Source organism: Thamnophis elegans, chromosome Z (genome assembly GCF_009769535.1).
Source record: "Thamnophis elegans isolate rThaEle1 chromosome Z, rThaEle1.pri, whole genome shotgun sequence".
Taxonomy (NCBI): Eukaryota; Metazoa; Chordata; class Lepidosauria; order Squamata; family Colubridae; genus Thamnophis; species Thamnophis elegans.
In genome coordinates, this window is record NC_045558.1 from 115,781,026 (window position 1) to 115,792,879 (window position 11,854).

Genomic DNA, 11,854 nt, shown 5'->3' on the forward strand with positions numbered 1-11,854 from the left:
ATCAGGACTACCTCTAGCCATTTTGAGTAGGCAACTACGAGGAATGTCTGGCCATGAACTGGGCCAGCAAAATCAATGTGCACCCTAGACCATGGTGCTTGAGGTTGCTCCCACTCCTTAGCAGACACCTCTGGGGGAACTGGTCTGGACTCCTGGCACCCATTCTTCAATCTCCCTGTCCATGTTAGGCCACCACACGTAACTCCTGGCCAAAAACTTCATCTTGACAATTCTAGGATGCCCTACGTGTAAAGCCTCTAATAATGCAAGGCACAGTTTGGGCGGAACAACAACCCGGTCCCCCCACAGCAAACAGCCATTAACAACAGACAATTTTTCACGCTTACAATGGTACATTTTGAATTCAGACCCAACAGGTCCATTGTGCCACCCCCTCCACACCCAATTCAAACTTTGTTTGATGGTGGAGTCTTTTGCAGAGTGGCGGGCAACATCACTAGACAAGAGAGGACCAGTCTCTAAACAATCAATAAGCAGGACTGGCATCTCGGGGGTAGGGTCTGCTAGAAGTTCTGGCAGCAGGCAGCGACTCAAAGCGTCGGCATGCCCCAAAGTGGAGCCAGATCGATGGATGAGATGGTAGGAGTAGGCAGCTAGGAAGATGGTCCATCTGGTCATCTGTGGTGATAATGACACAGGAGTAGGTCGGTCCCCAGCCAGTAAGTCCAGCAGCGGTTTGTGGTCCGTAATTAGTTCGAAATCACGTATAGGTACTCATGGAACCTAGCCATTTCGCATGGAGGGCCCTTGATGAGGACTATGACCTTCAGCTTTTTTGGCCACCTACTGCAGACTTGGCCGATTGAGATGTGATAGGTGACTCTGGTATCGCCCTCTGAGCGCCATGGTGGCTTCTGCCATGCCCCTTGGTTGGGCCTCTGCTGGCGATTAGCTCGGCTTCATAGCTGCCAGGTCGTCGTAGGGCAATGTGCCCCTTTTGCTTGCAGCGCTGGCAGATAGTGTTGCGGAAATGGCAAGCCAATTGGGCATGGTCTCCTCCGCAGCTAGCGCAAGGCAGGAATCATTCGAATTTGTGCACCTGCTTGGTGTTGCTACTGCGTATGGAACAGCTGCGATCTTCTTTGCCTTCAGAGCTCTCAGCCTCTGCTGTCTCACGATATACACGTTTGTTCTTCCGTGCGTCTTGCGGAGTGCTTTGATGCTGCAGGGTCTCTGTGGACTTGATGGCCGATTCTGACACCATGGCTTCATCCAAGGCAATTTGTAGAGTGAGGTTAGACTTGGCAAGTAACCTCCTCTGTAAATTAATGTCCCGCACACCGCTTATTATGCGGTCAAGAATAAGTTCGCCCAGGTCTCGGAACTCACAGTACGCTGCAGCCTTTTGTAGCGCCGCAATGTACTCGATTGATTCGCCTTCCCTCTGGTTGCGAATATTAAACTCATGCCGGCGGACGTGCTTAGACGGCTCAGGAGCTTAGTGAGTCCTCAGCGTCTGTTGGAGCACGGACCAAGCAACCGATTGTAGCGGCGTTGGTTCTGACAGGTCTTTGGCAGTTTTGAATACTTCCCGTCCACAGTAACCGAGGAACATGTTCTTCTTACGGCCTTCAGAAAGGCCCATGAGGTCGTTGGCTTTGAGGAAGCAGTCAAACCTTAGCATGTATGTGTCCCAGTGCTCGGTGACTGGGTCATACGGAGTCGGTAGGGCGTGCATGGCCATTTTGTGTTCTGAGGGCGTTTTGAGTTTGCCGCTCAAAAATGGCTGCTCGAAGCCACGCTGAGCTCCGGGCTGGATTACTTGCTGGATTGCTATGCTCTTTTTGGTTCACCTAGTTGCCTTCCAATCCTATCTTCGTCGCCAGTGTTAGGGGTAATGGATAGGCACACACAGGTTAACGTTAACAACAGCTCTTTATAAAATACAACAAGTGAGAACAATCCAGCGAAGGTTGAGTCTGACAGCAGCCCTTTTATAGGGAGCTGTCAGACCCTTCGACCAATGAGATTAAACCTCTGTTGCCGCCAGAACAGAGGACCTTGGTGGAGACCACTGTAACTGAAGCTAGTATCTAACAGTAGCTATGCTACAACTTTCTTTGAAGATCCCCTAATAGGAGTTGTAAATCAGCCATATCTAGGATCTTGGTATCTCTATTAAGGGGAAGGAAAAGAAATACAAAACAATTTTCACATTCTACACTTTAACTACACTTTAACACTTCTCTCTGAAATGTAAGTGTGCAAAGATCTCTCAGTTACCATTTATAGCAGCAAAAAATGCATTATATCCAGAAGAAGAGAAATATAATTATGTGGCAGCAAACCAATCATATGTTATTAGAACAGCTGTTATATGCTCTTGATCACACATGTATTTAAACATGAATCTATACCAGATTTGAAGGCAAACAGTAGAAGTTGTAAACTAGGATATAGGTTGCAAATTCCCGATAATTTATATTCATTTAATTATATTGAGGCTTAGGAACAGTAAAAGAGAGAAATCCTTGAGACTTTTTTTAATCACTTCACCATTATTTCTGTTTATTATGTACTTTTTAAATATCTCTGGAAAGGAAAAGTGGAGTGATGTATTTGAAAAATAAATCTACATCTTTCACTTTCTTCCTATGTGTTTCGTTTTTCAACTTACTTTTGCAGCTATAAAGTCGGGGTTATTTTTCTAAGTTTACTTTTTCTGGAGGATGGAAGCTTGAAAATTCAGAGAAGGGCATTTTTTTATATTTAGCTAAGACTACCTCACACCTTTGCTATATATTTACAATATTCAATATATTTATTTATTTAAATTTGTTTGCCGCCCATCTTACAACAAGGTAACTCCGGGTTGTAGCTTACAATGTTATACCTTTCTTCTGCCTATTGGGGCCATAACTGCATCCATCAGAAGCTAAAGTGAATTAAAATGTTACCTAGGCTTAATTTCTACTATATACTGGTGTATCTTTCTCAGATTCTTTCCCTGGATGAATTATTTTTGGCTACTTAAGCATCATAAGCCCATGCTTCCAAAAGTTCAATGTGGCAATGCCTTAACTGTGATGATTATCATGGATTTCACATAATCTTTCTAGAAATAGAATTTATACTTGTTTCCCTTAAATTTATTTCAGCAGACATTTTCATGAAGTAAAACAGGTATAGGCAGAACTACAGTAAGTACACTTATGTGATGTACAGCAGATTTTCAATTATTTCTGATTTCCAATTGTGTTTGGAATATTTGCATGAATTCATCTCAGATTCAGAAAATTAGCTCTTAAGTTCAGAAAACGCTCAGAGGTACCCTGATCTTTAACTCAAGACTCACACTAATACAAAGTGTGAATTGTTCATGTGCTTATTACAGGGTGATATGTAAATCCAGTCCTCGTGGTTTATAAATGATTTATAAAATAGAACGGTTGGCTCAACTAAAACCAAACAAACGGCATTATATAACTTAAAATAATATGCAAACTCAGCCATTTGTGGCTTTGACAACAAAATTAACTGAACATCGGATCAATGTACATGCCTTTTGTACCCAATTCTGATTAATCATGGATCTTGAACTTGTAGTAAAATGGAGTGAAATGAAACAGATCTGGCAAGTCTGAAATCTTTATTCATCTCGTGAAGCATTTCATGAATTTTATAACATAATAAATAAATTAGTCTTTATATTTATCTTAACCTGTGATGGCCTTGTTAAGATAATTACATAAGATGATTAGTAGTGATTATAGCTTTATTATAGGCAACTTAAGTCTGTACTTTGCTTCATTAAAATAAAATGTAGAGTTAATAAATGTTTTATGTTTACATTCACAAGAATGAAAACATTTCACTTGCAGTATATTACACCGTTCTTAAGATCAGAATCATGCAATGGTTTTCCCTGTGACCACCTATGGAAGCAAAAGTTGTACTTTGAAGATAATTTATGGATTTGAAGTTTGGTGTTGGAGAAGACTCCTGATAATGCCAAGCGCAGCCAGAAAAATAAACACATGCCTCCCAGAAAAAAAATTGATCCAGAATTCCTACTCAAGACATAAATTATCCTGTTTCAGACACATTATACAAAGACCCAGCTCTCTGGAGAATGTTCTATTGCTGGGAAAGTTGGAATGAAAGAAGATGACCAGTAACAAGAAGGAATGGGCTACAATGGTGATGGAACAACCTTCAAAGACCTGAAAAAACCTGGTTATACGATTGTACTGGAGAACATCTTATCTATGTTGTCATTAACAGTTGAGGTCAACTTGACAGCACATAAGTTAATCATTAATTGCATCCTTCACAGACTGGGCATACATGCTTGTGAAAGCCATGCAGAAAAATATGCATTTATGCTGCGTGCAAAATCAGATATGTAGAGTCTTCCCCAGACTCCTTTTTCAACCTATCTTGAGCAAAACAATTGCTGCAAGAAAGAAGAATGGGGAAATGAAACTTTAAAAATGCAATTTCACTTTCTTTAGAGAAGAGGAAAATGTAGAGTGCTAACTGTAAGTTTACTATTAATACACCAATATGACTTTCTTGTGAAATAAAAGCAGAACTCAAGAGCCAGAACAGGGGAAGAAAGAAGGAACAATGGAAAAAAGTGATTAATGATTTCTGATAAAAAAAACTTCAGCTGCCCAATAAAAAACAAAATATTACTGCTTCCAATACTAATCCCTGCAGACACTGATTATAAAATGGAACTTGGATTTCTCTGTAGTGTTAACATTGGTAGTATACAAAGTGAAGTAATGTTTTCTCTGGGCTAGCTTTGCCAAAGTCTCCAGAAAGACACATCTGATGAGAGTAATTGACCAATTGGATAGCTTGAACATAGAATAATAGCGTTGGAAAGGACCTTGGAGGTCTTCTAGTCCAACCCACCTATTCAAGCAGGAGACCCTGTACCATTTCAGACAAATTGTTATCCAGTCTCTTTTTGAAACCCTCTAGTAATGGAGCACCCACAATTTCTGAAGGCAAACCGTTCCTTTGGTTGACTGCTCTCACCAGATGTGTCCTTCTGGAGACTTTGACAGAACTAAAGAAAACATGGCTTGACTTCAGAAGACCTCCAAGGTCCCTTCCAACTAGTTCTATGTTCTAGGACAGCATTCATTTACTTCCTGTAGAATCAACTGCTTAACTGCAAGCTTTCCTTTCCCCTTTCCTTTCTATACCATCCATTCAGAAGCCTCTCGGCAGCATATAATGTACTATTAACATAAAAGAAGCAACTCACAAAAATATTCCTCCCCCATTTTATTTATTTATGAATTTTTTATGGCTACCCAACTGAACAATTGCAACTCTGTGTGCAACCAATAAGGAAAAAAAGAATCCATAGGTTCTGAAATATTAACTGAATATATAACTTCAATCATCTTCTCAGGAAGACTAGCAATAAAAGCAAAACTAATGTCTTGGTTGCCCAATAATCGTAAACCTGGTGTCAGATACCAGTTTTTAAAAGTTTGCAATGCCTTCTGTAACATCTTGAATGAAGGAGTAGCATCTTCTATCATGTGAGGGACAACCATAGAGAAGGTTCCTTTCTGGACCTCTCATGGAGTTAGAACCTTAAACAGGGCTTCTCAAGAAGCCTCTAGGACAAAAAGTGATTTTGTATAGTTATTCCTAATATACTTCAATTTTTTGAGCTTTATTGGCAGAAAATCTTGCTTAAAAAAGATATTATACTCCATTGACTTTGGATCTGCACTTATTGTTCCTGTAGAATATTTGAGAGAAACCATTTTGAATGCAACCATCATTGAAAGATTTGACTTTTGAAGCTCAAAGCTCAAAAAGATCACCTTCAGAGATCTGCTTTTGGAGGCTTGTTATTGCTTTAAAACTATCTGATCAGCCATATTCTGCTTTGCCAGTAGAGATATTATACCATAAAAAGCTTCTATAAAAGGCTCTCTAATGTGCTTTCACAGGTTCTCAGAAGAACAGAATATTATTGTTACATACATTATAAACTAGTGTAATGCCTTGCCAAATATCCAAACTATTGTTTAGTTGATTGACTCAGTGTTTTAGATTACCGTTGCCAATCTAAAATTCTTATCTTGTGTACTGTCTCTTGACTATGAAACAGTAATATCTGGGATCCATTATTATATGGTATGTCTTCCACAGAGTGGAATTCAGGGTGCTGTCTGAGGAATTCTGGGAGTTGAAGTCCACACCTTAAAGTTGCTGAGTTTGGAAAACACTGCTTTAGATGATCTGTATCTACATGGAGATGAAACACTCAAGTGTAGTCTGCACACATAAGTGTAGTGTAGATCTAAATGGGAGTGAGTAGCAGCATCTAGCCACAGATCTCTGCTGATTAGCACCTATTTCAGACTACCAGTTGTTTACCAATGCTAATAACCTCTTACAATTGCACTACCGAAAACTTTTGGATATGCCCACAGTGTTTTATGTATAGAGCCATATTCCATATAAAGTTGCATACATGGTTATATAGTGGGCATCCACAGGATGTCAAAAATTCAAAATAATATCTGCAACTGCAGTTGAAGCCCAATCACTTTTTACATACATATATCACACCTGTATAAAGGGATGGAACTTCAATTCAATTTTTTTGACTTGCCCAGATGCTGTTTGCAGTAAGGTAGGTCCTCTCCTTCTTCTTTTGATAGAATTATATGAACTGGAGAGAAATAATATTTATGTTATTTTATGCTCTCTTTCTTTTCCATGCCTAAACCTCCTCCCCTCTCTCCTCTCCTCTTGCCTTTCATCTTTTTCTTTCTTTTCTTTCCTTGATATTTGATTTCTCACTGAAGGTGGCCATATGTTGGCTGGGTTGACTGCACTCCCATACGAAACTGGCCATATGGGACAGCTCTTCTGTAGTTACGAATCTCTAATTTGACTCCTTCTCAACTGGAAAAGGGTGGGGTATGTCATCCAACACCTTTCCATTCTCCCCCCACCCACCCACCAATTATGTGAGCAACAGCAACTTCAAGGTGAGATTTTAGAAAAACTGGAAGACCATTTGAGTATCAGAAGCTCATTCTCTTGCATAGAGTCTGTTAGAGTCTTTTTCTTCTTTCCCTGTGCCTGATCAAACTGTTTATTTGTTCAGTTATGTAATAAAAGAATCGATGCATCATGACTGTTTTGCACTGGCAAAAAACCCATGTGCCTCCCGACTCTAGATTTGGTGTGTCCAAAATTAATACCTAGACAAGAGAAAGCAGTAATGAACTTTTTAAAAAACTGCTGAACAGTTCCTGATGGAGGTGGGTGAGAAAAGACAGTGTGTGCAGAGAGAGGAAAAAAGTCAGTGTAAGTCACCTTGGAACTCAGCAATAACATTGACTCAGCCTGTCCTTGTGATTCCATCTGTTTGTCTTGGACGTAGTCCAGACCAGGGCAAACACTGTAATAGCCAATAGAAAAGAAAAGAAAAGAAAGCAGCAGACAAGGGGGCCCTGTCTAGGGGGGGCTAAGAAGTCCAAATGGCAGTCCTAGTGACAGGACCATCACAGTAAAAGGAAGATAACTCAAGGATGGCAAGGAATTTGATTTAGCTTCTATGGTAATTGGGGTATGCATGTGTATGTCTCTTGAAAGTTTTTACACACTTCAGAAGATTTTTTAAAAATCCAACTCCCCCCCCCCCGATTTTCTTCCAGCTGTTTCTTCAGATGACTTGGATTGAAAGTACCACCGTTCCCATTCAGCCCTCATGATAGGAAGATGAGAGTTGTAGTACATGATAGACTGAACTCTCTGCATTGTTTGGAAGCTTATAGGCAGCTGTAAGCAAACAGCTCTAAAGTGACATGGTAGTTGCATCCATAGTCTGTAAACATCTAAAAATAGAGGTCTTCAAACCTCTGGTCTAAAATATTTTTGTTATTATAAAATGCAAAATGCACACAAAATGCACACAAAATGCACATATATAAATGCACACATGGTTTATATATTACTAACATCATTTAGCAACAATACAGAAATGAATAAGACTATGGTCGGCTCAAAAACCCACACTCCGAGCCCGGAAGGATAAACCAATGTATGCTTTTCACTCCATATAAGGTGACTTAAAAGCTTTACTTAGCAAATAACGTTTAAGCAAAAGACTTCTACAGTTCACGACCTATTTTTTCATATATAGTTTTCAAAACAGAACAGGCAATAGAATAATTTTGCTCAAGATGACACACATTTTAAATTGATCCTTATTCCTAGCAAAGCAACCCTTCTGGAAGATGACCTCATATATCCCTAGCCACTTCCCCTTAACAAGGGAGTAGCCCACATTAAGGAATGGTGAATACATATTGAAAAATGTGATGGAGTGATTTCAATTTTCACTAAAAAAAAATTGGTTTGCCAATTGCACAGTGGCAGATAGGACAGTGCTCCAGAGGGTCAATGTCATTGCCCACGCCAGAGGATAATTGGTTGGTCTCTCCCCTCTTTGGAAGAGCTTTATAGCTCCCACTGCCTTAAGAAAATTCAAAACATTCTTAAAGATCCATCTCATCCTGGGCACCCTTTTTTTTTAACTATTACCATCTGGCAGACGGTACAGGACAATAAAAACAAGCACAAAAAAGGCTGAAAAACAGCTTCTATCCCAGGGCAGTAACAATATTGAATTCTACGGTATAGTGCAAAATTAATGCAATGTCAGGATTTTCAATTGATTTGCAGAGAATGTGAAGGATGTGTGTTTTTGTTTTATTTTTTTATGTATAATGTACACTGAAGATGGCATTTAATTTTGTTGTACGATGTGCAATGACAATAAAGTAAACTAAACTAAACTCAAAGGATGTGGACAGATTACATATAAGCACCGTAGCACATGGAGGATTATTTTTATTTATTTGTAAGATGAATCTACATGGCCCACAGCAATTCAGAAGCAGAAATTCTAAAAATAGCCTCAGCATTACTTGCCTAGGCAGAGAAATCTTTTGCCTTTCCTTGTTCTCAAACAATGTTTTAATGAAACCCTAAAGACATGTGCTAACAATATGCTTTTTTCTTCGTCCTTGACTGAGGACAATTGTCTGAAGCTTATCTCAAATACAGTATTGGCTTGGCATCTATTTATCAGCCATTGCATCAGCTGGGCTGTTTTCTTGCCTGCAGCTTTAAGGGGTGGGAAAAGCTGATGCAATTGTGGGCGTTCTTGGAAAATATATATACATAGATATCCAGTTTCCCCCAAACAAACAAGTTTGGAAGATCAGTTGTCGCTACAAAACGCCTCGTCGCCCCTGGTTGTTTTCTTCTCTGCCATCTGGGAGCAAGAGACCTCTCATCATGTCCACTTCCTTCGTCCAAGCCGAAAAGCTGCGCCCGACCGCTTTCGAGGTGGAATACTTTGACCAGTACGATTTCTACAGCTTGACCGATAGATACAGCGGTAGGTGCACTGCCAGAATTGCCAGATGTGGGATGAGAAGGGGGGGGGAATTAAAGCAAGTTAGAATTAAAAAATCGGAGCTTTGAAGGGACCGATCAACAAATTTAAAAAAAAGGGCACAGGGAAAAAAAAACCCGAACAGCTCGGGCGTTAGCAAGTGGGATGTGGCGTCGCTTAATGTTGGATAGGACACCCGTGGGGCGTGGGAAGGAGAGATAGCTGACGTTAGGTGTACATTTCATCACCGTGGCTTGCGTCGCATGCCTGTGTTTACATTGTTTACATCGCTCCCACACTCAAGATTGCCCGTTTTGCAAACTGCATTAACGTGAAATTAATCAAATTAACAATCAGTGGAACAACTTTCCTCCAGAAATTGTGAATGCTCCAAAACTGGAAGTTTTTAAGAAGAGATCGGACAACTATTTGTTTGAAATACTATAGGGTTTCCTGCCTGAGAAGGGGGTTGGACCAGAAGACCTCCAAGGTCCCTTCCAATTCTGTTATTTTGTTCTGTTCAGGATGTGAGGGGTTTGCAGATATTTTCTTAGCCCTCCTACTGGTTCTGTTCTGAAATTATTAATCTGGAATTTGTCAGAATTCACCTTCATGCGTGTATTGTAATGAACACCACGCCCATAAGACAGAAACACAATCTCTACAAAAGTGCTTTAATACATACTAAACCAGGTGAAAAATACTAGTGGCTCTACTATACACCAAGGAATTGGTTGAAAGTACTTGCATAATATTCATTATTAATTATTTCTGAAACCTTGTGGGCCAACTGTACCTTGGCTTCACGATCTGACAAGAAGCAAGATACTCTCTAGATTCTTGGATTTTGTTAGTATTTTATGTAAATCCAGGCATTATGGGTTAATTAACCAAATGATTTATTAGGTTTTTCTTTTACTCAGCTACAAGCTGTTAAAAGCCCCACATTAGTCTTATTTCCACAGACACACAGGGACTCTGCTGGCACTGCTTAGAGATTTATGCATGCCTGGCACATGATTCCCACAATGGCTGGAAAACATTCCTTTGCTAAAAATAAATACATAATTTATGTTTTAGTTCTAGCGGCTGAAGAAAAAACAGTAACCAACAGCTTCCAAGTTGCTGAATTCTTACAACAACAAAAGGCTATTTTTTCATCCCATCAATTTTTTTAAAAAAGTCATAGCTTCCTGAATTTGCTTTTGCATTTTAGAAGACGCTGAAGAAAAATCAATTCTAGTGCACATCAAAAAGTTCCAGCCAGATTTTCTACCTAGGGACAAGCCTACATATGGTCAAAAACAAGCCCTGACAATTTATTTTAAGTGGAAACTTTCTGCTCAAAGCTATTATTATCCTTTCTAAAACATTATCCTCAAATTAGTATTGGCTTGTAGAATTTGGCAACCACATACCCTAAAAATAACCTTAAAAATTGATTTTGGTAAATATGGAGTCAAGTTTCTCTACAGAACTAGAACATTTTTTCATGGAGTCTGAAGATTATGAACCAAAATTTCAGAACAGTTCTTACTCTTTGCTAAGACAGTGTGAAAAGGGAAGGGTTTCCCCCTCCAAGTGATTGCTGATTGCAAAAGGAATAAATTAAGGTGGTACGCCATGCATATAAAAAGTAGCTGTTTTGATCATGTGGTGATGGTTGCCATCTTGACTTTTTTTTTTTTGACATCCGGTGGCTCTTCTTGCTACTCCTACTTTGCTTAATAGATAGTGAGAGGCTGGAGTTGATTTTCAACATCTAATAAACTGTTGATTATTTACTGGATTTACACAATAGCGAGTGTCAATGGCCCTAAGTAATTAACGGTTGTTCTGTGGTATGCCTAGGTGGCTCTTCACGCAAAGGCCGATCCAAGAAAGAGGCTGAGGACCATACAAATCGCCCAAATCCTGGTGGCCATGAACGCAAGATCGTTTTGAAACTGCAACGCACAGAGCAGAAGCGAAAGGCGGCAACCTCCAAAAAATGAAAAAATGAAGGTGAGGAGCCAATGTATGGCTTGATAAATAACTCCACTAATGTCAAGAGTTTAACCCCAAGTGATTGTCAGTTGACACAAATTAAGTGGGGATGCTTTCCTTGCAGAGGGGAGTACGTACAGCCATGTCTCAAATGCAATATATTTTTTATTCTCTTAAACCAAGTGTCCAATCTTGGCAACTCTTAAAAGACTTGTGAACTTCAACTCCCAGAATTCCCCAACCAGCCATGCTCTGAGGAATTCTGGGAGTTGAAGTCCACAAGTCTTAAAAGTTGCTAAGGTTGAACACCCCTTTTTTAAACCATTTTTTAATCAGCCATTCGGAATTCACATAGGGGCTACAAAAAATCCCCCCCCTTCCCTAGGTAGCTGTACCCATCACTCACCGTTTTCTTTCCTCTCTCGCCAGCTCTGAATCTGGTTTGCTATTCAG